General features: G+C 41.6%; 1 pseudogene; it reads right to left on the minus strand.

Annotated features, from left to right (window-relative positions):
* Positions 1-11,059: 11,059 nt before the first annotated feature.
* Positions 11,060-12,120, minus strand: LOC102953680 (annotated as a pseudogene).
* Positions 12,121-15,310: the final 3,190 nt, after the last annotated feature.

Below are 15,310 nucleotides of genomic sequence, written 5' to 3' on the forward strand. Positions count from 1 at the left end.
TAGGACTTTCCTACAGAACAGTGGTAACCAACTGGAAAATTAAATTCAAAAAAATAATAATCGCCACGGTCAAAGCCCAGTCTAACCCTGTCTGCTTAATCATCCTAACTGTATTACCATGAGATATGGATGGACTAGTTGCAGATTTCTAAGTTGCATGAGGGCAGGGACAGTATGTGTTTTGCTCAACACCGTAACTGTAATACCTAGCACATAGTGGGTCCACAATAAACATTTTTGCCTAACAAACCTGATAGAGTAACCAACTATCCTGGTTTGTCCGAGGCTGAGAGTCTTCCGAGGACATGGAAGTTTCAGTGCTAAAATCAGGACAGTCCTGAGCAAGCTGAGACAGCTGGTCACCCTACCTGTCAATAAAGTCAAAGGAAAGAGAATTTGAGGGTCTTTGTGTACTGAAAATTTCAGTTCAGTCTACCTCTGTTGCAGGGAAAGAAACCCTTTCTTCCCTGCTGTGAGTCTTCCCTTTGACTCTCCTTTACTACTCACACAAAACAATTCATTTGTGGTCACCAAATATGTGGTTTTCCCCCACTCCAAGCAAGTCTCTCCAACACCAGCCCGGTCTCCTACAATTTAACTCAATTCTGACACTATCTATCAGCAAACAGCTCAGATCCCACAGCTTAAGGGCTCAGTCCCACAAGACTGTCCCACCTACCTCTCACACCCAGTCCTATCCCCCACTCCGGACTCCAGTCACAAGCCCAGGTTATCACCTTGTTTCTGACCAACTGCCTATAGATTGGAGGTTCCAAAAAACCCCTCTTTGGGTTCAATTAATTTGCCAGAGTGGCTCAGAGAACTGAGGGAAACACTTACTTATGTTTATTGGTTTATGAAAGGATATGATAAAGGATACAGATGAACAGCCAGATGAAGAGATACATAAAGAGAAGTCTGGGAGCGAATTGAGCACAGGAGCTTCTGTCCCTGTGGAGTTAAGGTATGTCACCCTCTTGATGTGTACATGTTCACCCACCTGGAAGCTCCCCAGACCCCATACTATTGGGAACTTATGGAGGCTTCCTCACATAGGTGTGATCAATTATTAACTCCACTCCCAGCCCTTCTTTCCTTTCTGAACGATGAGGGGGTGGAGCTGAAAATTCCTAGCTTCTAATTATGGTTTTGTCTTTCCGGTGACCAGGCGCCATCCAGGACCCATCCAGGACCCCACCCAAGGTCACTTCATTAGAACAAAAGATGCTCATAGTATTCTTTTCACTTAGGAAATTATAAGGGTTTTAGGAGCTCTGTGCCAGAAACTGGGCAGAGATCAATATATATCTTCCATTATTGCACAACCAAGGAATAAACTATTGGTTTCAGGGTTAAAAAAGAAAAGTGACAGAGTTTTCGTTGAGTTTGTTGTGGTAGGTTATCAAGCAAATCAGGGTAGGTAATGAAACAGTGCCTCTCCCTGCTAAAAATTATACAGTGATATTTTAGAATCTAAGACAAAGTTAAAACCACCAAGAGTTTGTAGAACTCATAAGATTCTCCTTACACCATGCCAACACAATCTAACAGCATCCCAAAGTGAGAAGCCATAAAAGAATTTTCTTCATTAAATTGCAAGTAACTGCAATGTCTTTTCTCCCAAAAGAAATCTGAAAAATTCAAAAGGCCCTGTTGCTCTGGAAATGAAATAATAATGAAATAATACTCATCTGATAAAACAACTACTTCTGGTGAGAAATAGAAGTAACAAATTCACATTACATTGAATACTTGACAATTTTTCTAAAATACCCTGAACAAACCACACAGATTTTCTATTTCAAATTAACACCCATTATACTCAAGATGCAGGAGAGGGATACAGTGGTATCGATGATTCAATATGTAAATAATATTTACCAAAGTGTCATGTCATGGTCTGTGATTTGCTTATCCACAAATAAATGCAAATTTCTTCAGCATTCCTGGGTAACTTCCCACGTCCAGTTGAAATCTTAGACTCCTGTGTGACTTCCGCCTCATTCTTTCTCTATGTCAGCCGCTCCTCAATTATTCTGCCTTTATGATGCTTTTCTAATTCTTTTCTTCTGCCCAAGTCGAACCCAGGTCTAACATAAGGGGAATAGAAATAGAAAATAGATCAATTTATGGTACTTTCAGATTGATCAGCCAAGCAACGATGGAAAAGAGAGAACAACATATACAGAGTCCCTAAAGTGTGCCAATAAATATGTTGCCTCATTTAGTCCTTAAAATAACTCTGACAAGTATATATTGCTATCCCTGTTTGCTTATGAGCAAACTGAGGCTCAGAAAGTTTGAATGTACTGAACAAGTTCACTCAGCTACCGAGCTGCAGGATTCAGATTTAATTAATCTGGGTGAACACACCCAGGTGGCTTGGGTAGTCAACGATAAATGAATCATCCAGACCCACATAATTAGAAAGTGAATTTTCTTGGCTTTAACTAATAAGAAATGTAAGAAAACTAACTTGTATGAATGTGTAATTATATTTTTAGAGTTTATTATTAACATGATTTTATAACTCCAAATTTGATTAAGCTGAACTAATAAACCACATATATAATAAATTTTTCCTGACCCCCTCCCAAAATAAAAAAAAAACCTCACCACTTTGTAGATAAACACATTCTCTTATTTTAGCTTCAATATATATTAGTAGTTTAAGTTTGGATTTTATATTATTTCAAAAGCACATCTAATTTAAGATATCCATTTTGGATCAAATTATTTGATATGTGATGCAATACATCACCCATAAAGCCATAATTGCTAAATAATGTTTAGCAATTCAAAAACTTTTTAGCTTCAAATTCTTAGCTTTATTAAAACTTATTTTATTCTGTTCAAGTGACATTATATTCTATGTTAGATTTAATAATACTAACCTTATTTATTTTTAGATTATAGGATCTGAACTATGTCATTAAACAAATTAGCAATGCTGTTATATATAAAGAGAAATATAGTAGAACAGAGGAGAAACAAGAGGTCAGTTTATGGAGGGTCTTATAGGTCAGATAAAGGGGTTTGAACTTTACTCACATTCATGAAGAAGCTAATGGAAGATTTTAAGCAGGAGAATGACATGATCTGATTTCTGTTTTAAGAAAAGCATTTTGGCTGTTGTATGAAGAGTGGATCATAAGGAAGGGCAAGAGTGGAATCTGGAAGATGAGTTGAAAGGTGTGGTCAAACCATGTTTAGGGGAAAGACATTGGTAACTGAATGGTGGGGAAATAGTGGAAATAGACAGAAGGGTTGTGTTTGATATCTTACTGATGGATTGGGTTGGGAGTGGGCTGGTTAGAGATTGCCAAGAGCCAAGGATACCTCTCGGGTTTAAAGGCTTTGCATTGGATGGCAGCATTTTCCAAAATGGAGGATAGGAGAGAAGCAGAGTGCTTCCCTTGTTGGAAGGTTTAGATGTGTGCTTGTTTGGGGATGGTGTGGCTCCTAGAATTTCACCCTACTCTACTGCTCACATACATTTTGTAGTTTTCCAATCGCGGCAGATAGACTCCACAGTGGTCCTCATGATCCCACCTTCCTGGTGCTCATGCTTTGTGTGACCCCTTCCCCTTGATGGGACCTGTGTCTTGCTTGTCAACAATGGAATACAGTTTCTCACCAATGGAATACGGCAAATGTGATGGTACATGTATATGGTATTATGTAACACTGTCACCCATTTTGTGAGGAAACTCTCTCTCCTGTTGGCTTTGGAGAAGCAAGAAGCAAGCTATCATGGTGTAGTCTGGCCGAGAAGAGAGCCAACTGGCAAATAACTGAGGGCAGCTTCTGGTTAACGGCCAGAAAAGTGCTGAGTCCCTCAGTGCGACAATCTGGAACAGATCGAATACTGCCAACAACTACACGAACTTGGAAGCAGATCCTTCCCCAGTCAGACCTCAGATAGGACTGCAGCCCAGCCGACACCTTGATTGTGACCTTTTGAAACCCTAAAACAGCTGAGCTGTCCTCAGATTCCTGATCCACAGAAACTGTGACATAATAAATGTGTGTTGTCTTAAGCTATGTGTTTGAGGCAATATTGCTAAGTAGAAATAAGTCACTAATAAACCAATTTTCTTAAACTATTTTTTAAAAGAAATGATTATTGTAACAGGATTCAGGTTTCTCCCATAGAAACATCCTTATTGCTGTTTTGGAAAAGTTGCTTTTTATAAATGTATAATATTTATAAATGTGTAAGTCCATACACATTTGATACATATGTATAGAAGTATTGCACATATCTGTTAATTTAACACTTCTAGAATTATAAGCTACAAGGAATTTGGAGAAGTGAAGCAACTTTACCCGAGTTCCTACAGCCAGTTAGTGACAAATCTGGGAGCAAAACTTACCACATTGAACTGTGATTTTAACATTCACAGCACATGTAACCACGAGGAAAGCCTTGACAATCTTCCATTTTTAAAGCACATCCTACCAAAATCTTTCAAGAACGGCCCGAAAGACAAAAATTCTCTCACCTAGAAAGTGTACTGCCATATGTAAACTTAGCATTCTAAAGCCCATCAGAGCTGAATAAAATGGCTTTTACTTGTATCTGACTCCCTACTTCATGCTAAATTAGTTCATGATAAATGTTTTTTGGCTTTTATATTTCATTCGAGATCTTATTAAATACAGACGAGCCACAGTAGATGCCGAGAAAGGGGGAGAACACAGCCTCCGCTCTCACAAAGCTGCTGGTTTGAAGTGGTGTCTATGGCATCCACAGATAGATCTATCTTGGCTTAGGAAAAGACTGTCTTAAAATGTTTCATTTGATCCTGATAAGAAAGCATTAATGACGATGCAGGCACAGTCCCGGGCACAGAGTAAAGTACCCGTTGTTATTAGAAAGGAAACGGGAGGGACACGGGGACGGTGTGTTCCAAACTTTCAGCCAATGATGACACAAACCTCCTCGCCCTATTCCTTTGTCATTCCCCATGATTTTACTTTTGATAGTTTGTCATCTTATTTGATAACGACCCTGATAGAAAGAAATGTTCAGCAGCATGCTGAGAGCAACTGGAATGATTCACCAACGTGAACATTGCCCAACCGTCCTCAGGTGTGGAAAGTGACTGAAAGTTGCGCCAGTACAAACAAATACTTTGGGCTTCTGCCAGAGGCTTGAGAAACGGCAATGGGCAAACTGCAGGGTTGAACTGGCAAAACCGGGAGTCTCTTCAATTCTCTTTGGCAGATATTTATTGAGCACCTACTGTCAATCAGACACTGTGCTAGACTCTGGGAATGGAAAAATGAATAGAGTACAATCTTTGACCCCAACAAAAATAAATTGTAAAAGGGCTCTGCAGTGGAACAGTATTCACAAGGCCACACAGAGGAATAAAGGTTTAACTTAGCACGGGGGTCAGAGAAAGCATCTTGGAGAAGGTACAGGGTTTCTTTAAAGGGTGACGAAAATGTTCGAAAAGTGATTGTGATGATGGTTGCACAACCTTGTGAATATCGTAAGAACCATTGAATTGTATACTCTAAATGGGTGAGCTATATGGTATGTGAATTGTATCTCAATAAAACTGATAGAGGAAAAAAGCCACAATAGATGTGGGATCACTGAGCGCTCAGATGGTCTCAATTTTTCACGTGACTCTGTATCCATGTCCTTGGACAGGGGACTTGCCACTTCCTCTCACTAAAGAGGTCGAATTATTTCCCTACACATGAAATCTGGGTTGACCTTGTGATTTGGTTTTTCTATTAGGATGTAGGGAAATGGCTCAGGGCCAGTTCCGAGCCTGGGACTCAAGAATCCTTCCATGTTTCCATTAGATCTTGGCTCCCCTGCCATTGTCATAAGAACATATCTGGATGAGCCTGATAGAGGATGGGAGACATGAGGTGCAGAGAAGATTCTCTTTTATCATCCTATCTGAGGTTATCCTAGATTAGCCAAAAGCCACCCAATTCCCAGATGCGAGCCCCAGGCATGACCAGAAAACACCACCCTGTCAAACTCAGCCCTAATTGTCAACCTTCAAACGTATAAACTAGATGGTTTTTGTCTTAGGCTCCAGTGTTTTGGGATAGTTTGCAGGATTTTTTTTTTTTTTTTTTTTTTGGTAGAAATAGGTAACTGACAAAGTGGTATAATACAGCATTCAAGTGTCACTTCATGAACTTCAAGAAGGAGGATAGAGAGTATAGTGAATGAAATCCAGAGCTTCCTGGATACCTTCTCTTACAGAGAAAGAGCTGGAGGGTTAGAATACGTATATTCAATTATATGTGTATGTATGTGCACGTGTATGTGCATAAAAGTATAAAAATGTTGTTTAAAAGTAGTACAAGGTGGTTGGAAATTCGATGGTGACACTTCAATATATAGCATATACTGGGGGGCCTGGCTGGTTTGGTTGGTAGAGCATGCAACTCTTGATCTCAGGATCATGAGTTCAAGCTCCACATTGGGCATGAAAAATTGTAAATAAAATGATAAATTAAAAACATTGTAAATAAAATATAGCACATACTATTTAATATATGCTAGTGATTACATTGAAAAATACATCTTCATTTTTTCAAACAACATCACATCTATAGTATTCATGCCAAAAATGTACAACCTCAACTTGTTTATAAGAAAATTTTAGGGGCACCTGGGTGGCTCAGTCAGTTGAGCATCCAGCTTCGGCTCAGGTCATGATCTTGAGGTTCATGGGTTCGAGCCCCGTGTCGGGCTCTGTGCTGATAGCTCAGAGCCTGGAGCCTGCTTCGGATTCTGTGTCTCCCTCTCTGGGCCCCTTTCCCGCTCACACTTTTCCCCTCTCTCTTTCTCTCTCTCTCAAAAATAAATAAACATTTAAAAAATTTAAAAGAAAATTTTAGAATACGGGCGCCATTTTAGAATACAGAATTTAGGGGCGCCAGTGTGGCTCAGTTGGTTGAGTGTCCAACCTCACCTTGGGTCATGATCTCATGGTCTGTGGGTTTGAGCCCCGTGTCTGCTCTGTGCTGACAGCTTGGAGCCTGGAGCCTGCTTCAGATGCTGTGTCTCCCTCTCTCTCTGCCCCTCCCTGGCTCGCACTCTGTCTCTCTCTCTCTCTCTCTCTCTCTCTCTCTCAAAAACAAATAAAAGCATTTTTAAAAAATTAAGAAAATGTTAGAATAATCCAAAATTGTGGGACATTCTAGCAAAACAATTGGTCAGCACCTTGAAAACTGTCAAGGTCATGAAAGACAAAACAAGGAACTTTCCTAGGTCTGGAGGAAATAAAGGAGACATGGCAATCAAACGAAATGTGGAATCCTTGGATTCTAGAACAGAAAAAGGACATTAGTGGGATGATTAGCAAATTTTAAATGAGATCTATAGGTGAATTAATAGTAAAAAAATATTAAATCAATGTTAATTTTCGAGTTTCAATAACTGTATTATGTAGGTAAGTTCTCAACATTTGTAGAAGCTGGGCGAAGGATTATACAAGAACTCTGTACTGTTTTTGCAACTTTTTTGTAAGTCTAAAATTATTTCAAGACAAAGTGTTTTTTAAATAAGAAAGTTAGACCAAGGGTAATGTGATCACATTTATATTTATTTATATTTATATCTATATTTGCATTTGTATTTTAAAGACAAGAGTATATAGAAAACTGTTAGCAGCAGCAAATAATTTGTTGGACATGCCTGCCACACACTATTCTAGATACTGGTGATATAGCAGTTAATAGGAGAGAAAAAAACCCTAGACTCACTCGTAAGTGGACAGAAATATACAAGATAATTTCAGCTGGTGCTAAATACCACGTAGAAAATAAAACAAGGTGAGGGAGTAAAAACGGATTGGGTAGGCTACTTTAGATTAGGTGGCCCGGAAAACTCTCTTTGAGGACGTATCCTTTGAGACCTGACTGACCTAAGAGGCCCACTTGGTGCAGATATGGAAGGGACATTCTAGGCAGGGAAAAGCAAAGCAAAGGCCTTGAGGAAGAAGCACATATGAAGCAGGAAGAGAAAGGCTAGACTGGCCCAGAGGGAACATGACCAGGTCAGACTAGAATGCAGGGATTATTCAGAACAGGTCGGCCTGGGTAAGGAGTTTGTGTTTTAGTTTATGTGAAAAAAGAAACCATCAGATGGTTTTGAGAGAGAAGGGACATCATATGACTGACATTCTTTAAGATGTCATTTAATTTGGGGGGGGGGGGTGGAAATTGACCCGCAAGAGGACAAGAGTGGAAGGAGAGGGGCCTGTGAGGAGGCATTTGCAGTAGTCTAGGGGACGAGGGATGGTGGCTTTATTGGGGGGGGGGGTCAGTGAAGGCAGAAAGCAGTAAACGATTTGGGATATCATTTGTTGGAGATGGAGCTAAATTTTGCAGATGGATTGGATGTGAGAAGTGAGGAAAAGCAAGGAATCTAGGAAAATTCCTTGTTTTCTTGTGCAACTTTGCATGGATTTTGGTGCCAATGACCAGGGAAGAATGATGGAGGAATAGTTTTCTTGGGGGAAAAAAAATCAAGAATTCTGGTCTAGATATATTAAATTTGAGACATTAGACCCTCTTTATTTCAGTTTTTTTTTGCAATGATTAGTGTGTGTGTGTGTGTGTGTGTGTAAGTATAAGTGTATTTTCTTTTAGGAACTTACATTTTGAAAAAAAAAATAAGTTGAGGAACATTCAAAATATGTTTGACCAACCAGGTACCTCAATTATTCAAATAGACAGGGAGCATGCCTCACCTGGAAAAAGTTGCTGGAATATAGGACAAATGGTCCCATCAACAAGCAGTTATAGAATTCACAAAGAAAAGCAATGTATTAAATTTGTTCCTGAACATGAACTGATGCTGGGCATCCAGGGGTGAACCTTTTTATAATCATCATCACCCGTGTAAATACAACATCTTTTAAGAGAAAAACAGTAGAGACCATGCCCATGTCCTTCAGGTTTAGAAAAGGGAACTCTGACCACATGTGCATCTAGGAAGAGATATAATGGTCATTTCTTTTCTTTTTTAGAGGAGCAGTGCACAGGGAACCTGGGGACTCTTGAGAGTGTAACTACAGGAAGGACTGTGGTATAGCGGCCAAGGAGGTAAGCCGTGGATCCCACAGTCTGTGCTCTATTCCCACCTCCACTTACTTGTGGTTGTACAACTTGGTTCAAGTTCTATAACCTCTCTGTGCCTCAGTTATGTTATCTGTAAAGCTGGGATAACAATATGTGGTAGACCCTGTAATGCCTTCCCCCTCCCCTTTCCCAGATTCTCCTTCTTAACTACTAGGAGTGTTACCAGAAGATGGCCTTCAGCTGTCAGCCCTCTTTGGCAATTGCCTTGGCTGAAGAAATTGTCTCTCCTAAGGTCACACCTCCTTCCAGGGGCAACCCGTGTCCAGTGGCTGGTCAACAGGGGTATGAAGGCGTGAACTCCCAGTTCAGGGCAGCTAGAAGGGCCTTTCAGCTCCAGAGCTGCCGGTGGAGTTGGCTGATGCCTTCACCAGGCTTCAACTTTAGTGTCTCACTCTATCCAATCCTGCTTCCTTCTCCTCCCTCCCCCAGGAGTTGGTCCCAACACCTGTCCCTAAGAAACATCTTGTAATGCTAATGATCTCCCTCCCACTCAGAGACTGCTTCCCAGGGAGCCCAGCCTGTGACATAAGAGAACCCTGGTGTTCTCTTAAGCACTTCCAAGAGTGTGGGTACATAGTAAGTGGATAGAAGTGTTAGCTACTGTTATCAAAGTGTTTCCTTATGTAGTTATCAGTACCTGCAATAGTCTTTTCCACCATGAAAAGCTCATTGCAGTGGTTTGAGTTAATTTTCCGTGCATTGTGTTATATACGAATAACGCTAAGTGCCTTGTTTTAGGTGACAAGGAAAGAAGTGTATTTCTGACCTATTTGTTGCTACTGGAATCCCTTCATTCTTATTTTAAATGTTTGTTTATTATTTTTTGAGGGGGGAAGGGGCAGAGAGAGACAGAGAGAGAGAATCCCAGGCCGGCTCCACACTGTCAGTGCAGAGCTCGACACAGGGCTCGAACTCACAAACTGTGAAATCATGACCTGAGCCAAAAATCAAGTCAGATGCTCAACCGACTGAGCCACACAGGCAACCCTGGAATCCCCTCATTCTTGATTGTCAGGGGAGTATCTCTGGGTTTGCAAACTATTAAAAACCTTCTCTGTGTGTGTGTGTGTGTGTGTGTGTGTGTATATATATATATGTGTGTGTGTGTGTGTGTGTGTATATATATGTATATATGTGTATATACATATACATATACATATACATATATATTTTCAACTGAGAAAAGTTAAGCATGATTTGTATTTTTATTAGGCTGGGATTACATACATCTCCTGACAAAGACTTCTTCGCAACAGGAATTCACATTTACAGGGTCTTCTAAGATGAGAGGAAACAAATGTCCTGAGCTTCGTCCATTCTGTTCAGAAATAGTTCTGATAACCAGAGGGCTAGATAGTAAGCTCATTTTGTCACTGCATTTTATTTTTCTGGTTTGTAAGTACTTGATCCTTTTGAATAAAATAAAGAAGGAAGCTTTCCCACAAAATGAAAGATCCTAAACACACGGATAACCAGAGAGCTTTCGTTCTTGAAAACAATGAATAGGAAACCACATAAAGCTCAATTTGAAAAACAAATGTTATGCAAAATATCAGGTTATGCATTAGATCAGACCACAATCTAACACATCAGGAGAAAAAAAAGGAGTGACAAATGCAAGCTAGCTGAAAAGCAGAGGTTATGGTTGGTGAGAAGTTATCTTTGTACCATCTACAATTCTCCCAAGAGCACTGGTTGAATCATGTGGTTAAGAGTCATGTATACAACGCATACAACAGGTGACTATATTCCTCTTCTTCTGACTGGAAAACCCATAAGTCTGTGGTCCTGATCTCCTGTGTTTGATACTATTCCCTGACACAAAGCCCTCATACTGTGAACAGTTTTGTAAGTAATCACCAGAAGAAGATCCCTCCCTGTCCTGTTCAGTGGGAGTTCTCATCCCCCAGGTCCATTTGGAGGCCCCCGGCTTTCATGAGACTCCAAGTCGGTATTCACGGCACCTGGGACACGTGCCCTCATTCCAGTGGGCACCTCGTTTCTCAGCCACAAATTGAATGAACTGGGAATGTCTGGCACAAAGCCTGAGTTGATCAGTGACGTCCACCCACTTCACTTTCTTGGCATCATCACCGGCTTCCAGAGGAAGCTCGTCCATCGCCTCACCCGTTTCATCATGGTAGTTCACAGCTTCCGTCTGCATCCACGCATTATGTGTTTCAGGATCAACCAGGTAGCCTTTATAGACTACAAAGTGTTCCTGGCTGAATAGTTTGTGAAGTTGTTTCTTCAACTCCTGTGTTTCTGCTCTGGATTTCTGTAAGGAGCTCATGGCTTCCTCACCAAATTCTCTCTTCAGCGTGGTACTAATTTTCTCTCCCGGCTCCACCATTCCCCCTGAGATGGCCCATTCTCCACAGTCCTTCCTTTTGATGGCTACAAATTGCAGGATGCTTCTCTCAGAAACAGGATGGGTAACTTTATTTCCCGTGCTATCCTTTTTCCACCTGGTTGAGATGGGGTCTGCGGCACGATTTGGGACCCACGGCCTTAAAAGCCCTCTGCCAACCAAGCCCTGTCTGACCTGCAGGATTTCTGGGTCTGCCATTTTCAAGCTCATACAAGCCATTCTGGCTCCTTCTTTCAACATGCCCATCCCTTTCGTTGAGTTTAGGAAAGAAGTTCCTTTCCCCCACTGCAGGGTCTGCCCACATGGGCTGGGCCAAGACAGAGCCAGCAGTGTCCTCAACAGGTTTGTACTCTGGCCATTCGACCGGCCAGGCACTTTCTCGTTGGGGACCTGGCTTTGCTCCACTTTAGAGCCAGGGTACTGAGATGTCCTGGCCTTCTTGTGGGGATGCTCAGCTGCGCCATTCGAATCTGACATGCTGAAGCCTGGAGGAAACCCAAGTGAGGAAAACGGGCTCCAACTGGGGAGACATTGGGGCAGCTGCTGAGCCTGACGGCTGCAGAGGCCAAGGTCAAGGAAAGAGACACCGCCGCTAATGCCTTTGCCCAGCTGTGTCCGGCCATCCACCGTCCCACGGCCTGGGGGTGAGGGGTGTCCGAGGCACTCAGTGGGGTGCTGGGACCGTGCGTGGAGCCAACGGTGAAGCGGGGCTACGGCGGGTGCCCCACCACCCCCTCCAGGCCGCGCATGCCTTCTCATTTTACACCGAAAGATTTCAACATCTGGAAGGGCTTCCAAATGCAAAGTCTGGGGTTGAGAACAACCAATGTCAGAACACCTGCGGCAAAATTAGCATACAAGAACCATAAAAGTGCTTTCTTGCTTACCAGGGTATTAGCCATTTAGTTCCCTAGGTCTAGAACCACAGCCTGCTTGGGAGAGGGCAGAATGAATGCGTTACAGGTGGCAGGTAGGGGGGTGGGGTAGAGTGAATGGGAGCATAAAATGCCTTGTTTGGGATGATCAAAAGCCTGGTGAATGTGACCTCCAAGGGGAAAAAGAGCTCACTTGGTACACAGAGCATGGTTCTTGTGGGAAATCCATGATGAGTAAGGTGTGGGAGATGGTTCAAATCTTAGGTCCACTGTTTACTAGCTGAGTGGCTTGGGCAAGTTGCTTAATTTTTCTCTTCAAAGGAAGTATTGGCTACAGCATGCCAGGTGCTGTGTCAAGCACAGAAGATTCTACTGTTGTCTGGACCGTGTGGCCACTGCTCTTAAAGGATTCTGGTTGGGAAGGCCGCGCATACATTAAAAAACAGAACAAACACTGGAAGGGCAGGGGCCTGGAATCCTTCAGAGTTGAACACAGGTTCAATCCCAGCTTCCCCTCCTTTGCTGGGACCCTCTTGGGCAAAGTTAGTTAAGCTCACCTCGGTTTTCTCATGTGTAAAATGGAAACCATAACATCTACCTCACACGGTTGTGTTGACAATTAAATGGGATGTTACATGTAAAGCTGTTAGCACAATATCTGGCCCACTGCACACACTCAGAAATGCTATTTGTAATTACTACAATTATTATTACCTTTTTGACCCTGCACCTTGAAAACTATAGAAAAGAATAGGACAGTTGAAAATAATTACAGGAATTGGGCAGCTCAGGTATGAGGTCAGAGTTAAATGAACTACGTTTTTTCTGTGTGGAGAAATTCAGGCTGAGAAATAATAGCACCTGGGTCCTAAAATGATAAATAATGAGAAGAAGAGGCACAGGGTAAGTCATTATATCCAAGACAACAAACCCCAGGGAAAGGTATCTTAACATTTGAAACAGATAGTTTTGGAATAAAGGGAGTACCGTAGACTCTAATTGAACCTCAAAGGATATTTAACATTTCCTAAAGTTTGTTCCATGTTACCCAAGTCCCATAAATGATCTGATGGTCAAATATGTTTGGGAAATTCTACACATGTCACCACCCTCCCTTAGAAATTCAGGATTCACATTACTGTTTTAAAGATCCTGTGAATTCTGGTAAAATTGAACCAACTGACCCTAAGCACTTTAATTCTGTTTCATTTCGTATTTTTCAGATTGCCTGACCGGGGAATGCCTTTTGTATGCAATACTTGGCATTATTTTAGGAACACACATCCTCAACTTTAGAAAAGTTTCCAAATGTGTGCTTAGGGGTAGATCTCTAACTATTTGAAGTCATCACCATTCCTATGGAAGGCAGCTCCTGAAAACCCACCCATCACCCTCATCAAGAACCCTAAGCTAAATGAGCTAGGCTTCCAGAAGGCTTGAAACCCAGAAATAGCTGGGACTATAGAGAACAAAATAGTAGAACTGACAGCATAGAAATGTGAGAACTGGTTATCGTCAGTTGTCGTCATCATCATCACTGAGTCCCAACTCTGTAAGTCATGCCTTCCTGTGGCTGCATTTTTTTTCACTTGTGGAATTCTTATTTCTCGGAGCCTCCTGGAAATGTATTAGGAAAACCACTTATATGAAAAGGTAAACATGTTGGAGGAAGACACTTATAAATTCTTCATAGTATCATTTCCAGGGATCATAATCCAACTCACAAGAAAAAAATGAAGCAGAAGTCTTGGGTCCGGTTCTAGCTTTCCCCCACCATAGGCTGTGTAGCTTTGCATCTGACACTTGGCTTCTCTGGGTCTTGGTTTTATACCATAAAAGGAATCGATCGGCCTCTGTTATCTGCAGAAGTCCTTCCACCGTTAACATTTTATGATTCTGCGATGCTTGAAAAATCTCATTATTAGAAGGCCAAAGTCAATTTTTGCTATGAATCAAAAAGACCAGATGTTCAAATATAAACGGCCAGATGCTCAGGGGGTAATAGACACTTGAGGAAAGCAAGGGAGCAGGGAAAGCCTGGTAAGTCAAGTACAATGCAGAAATACACTGGACCACAGAAGAACACCTACCCAGAAAAGGACATCAAAACCAGTAATGAGAGGTTTTGCTTGTTTTTGGCATCATCAAAGAGAAGAAGACGGTTAAATCACACCATTTGATGATCATGGTGCAAAAAGTGTCCTAAGGGAAGGAAATGAAGTACTATAGTCGAGACCAAAAGAATTATTTGCTGGGAAGCCACTGGGGAGATTCTCTTTTCTCAGTTGTTGTCTGAGGCATAAAAACAGAGCTAGACACAGAGAATGTTCTGGTCCATCCAGGAGAAAGCCCTAAAGGAATTGTAAGCACAGTCAGAGAACAAATCTTTGGCCTGTCATTATGAACTATTCTTGGGCCAGAGATTGCCTGTGTGATCCCCATTTTATCATGAATATTATGGAGGGCAGACTAGGGATGGATAGTGCCCGGCTGATTATAGGCCCCCAGCAGCACAATTAACCCTAACCATCCTTCCAGCCTCTCTTTCAGAAGCAAAAGCAAGTGGTACCCGGAAAACTAGATTTCTGTGAATTATCCTCTCCTCCTAAAGTGATGCTAAAGTCCTACTTCTGAAAGAAGTCTGGAAGGAAAGCAAAGATGAGGCTTTCTACTCTCTTTAGGGTGGTAACACTGATAGTAAATAACAATAATAAAATAACTACCATTTACTAAATGCTCTCTATGTAGCAGTCTTTGGTATAGTGGTCAGTGAGTGGTCAGGGTATTGGGTCTTTGTCTGGCTTTGAAGTAAAAGAGAAAAATGGACAACGATTAACTTTTTTAAAGATTAAAGAAAACTGTGCCTTTTAGGAAATGACTTAGGCAGGATAATTAATACAGCCATATGCAGAATGGAGGCCATCTACAATTTAGCCTA

This window comes from Panthera tigris, chromosome D2 (assembly GCF_018350195.1).
Source record: "Panthera tigris isolate Pti1 chromosome D2, P.tigris_Pti1_mat1.1, whole genome shotgun sequence".
Taxonomy (NCBI): domain Eukaryota; kingdom Metazoa; phylum Chordata; class Mammalia; order Carnivora; family Felidae; genus Panthera; species Panthera tigris.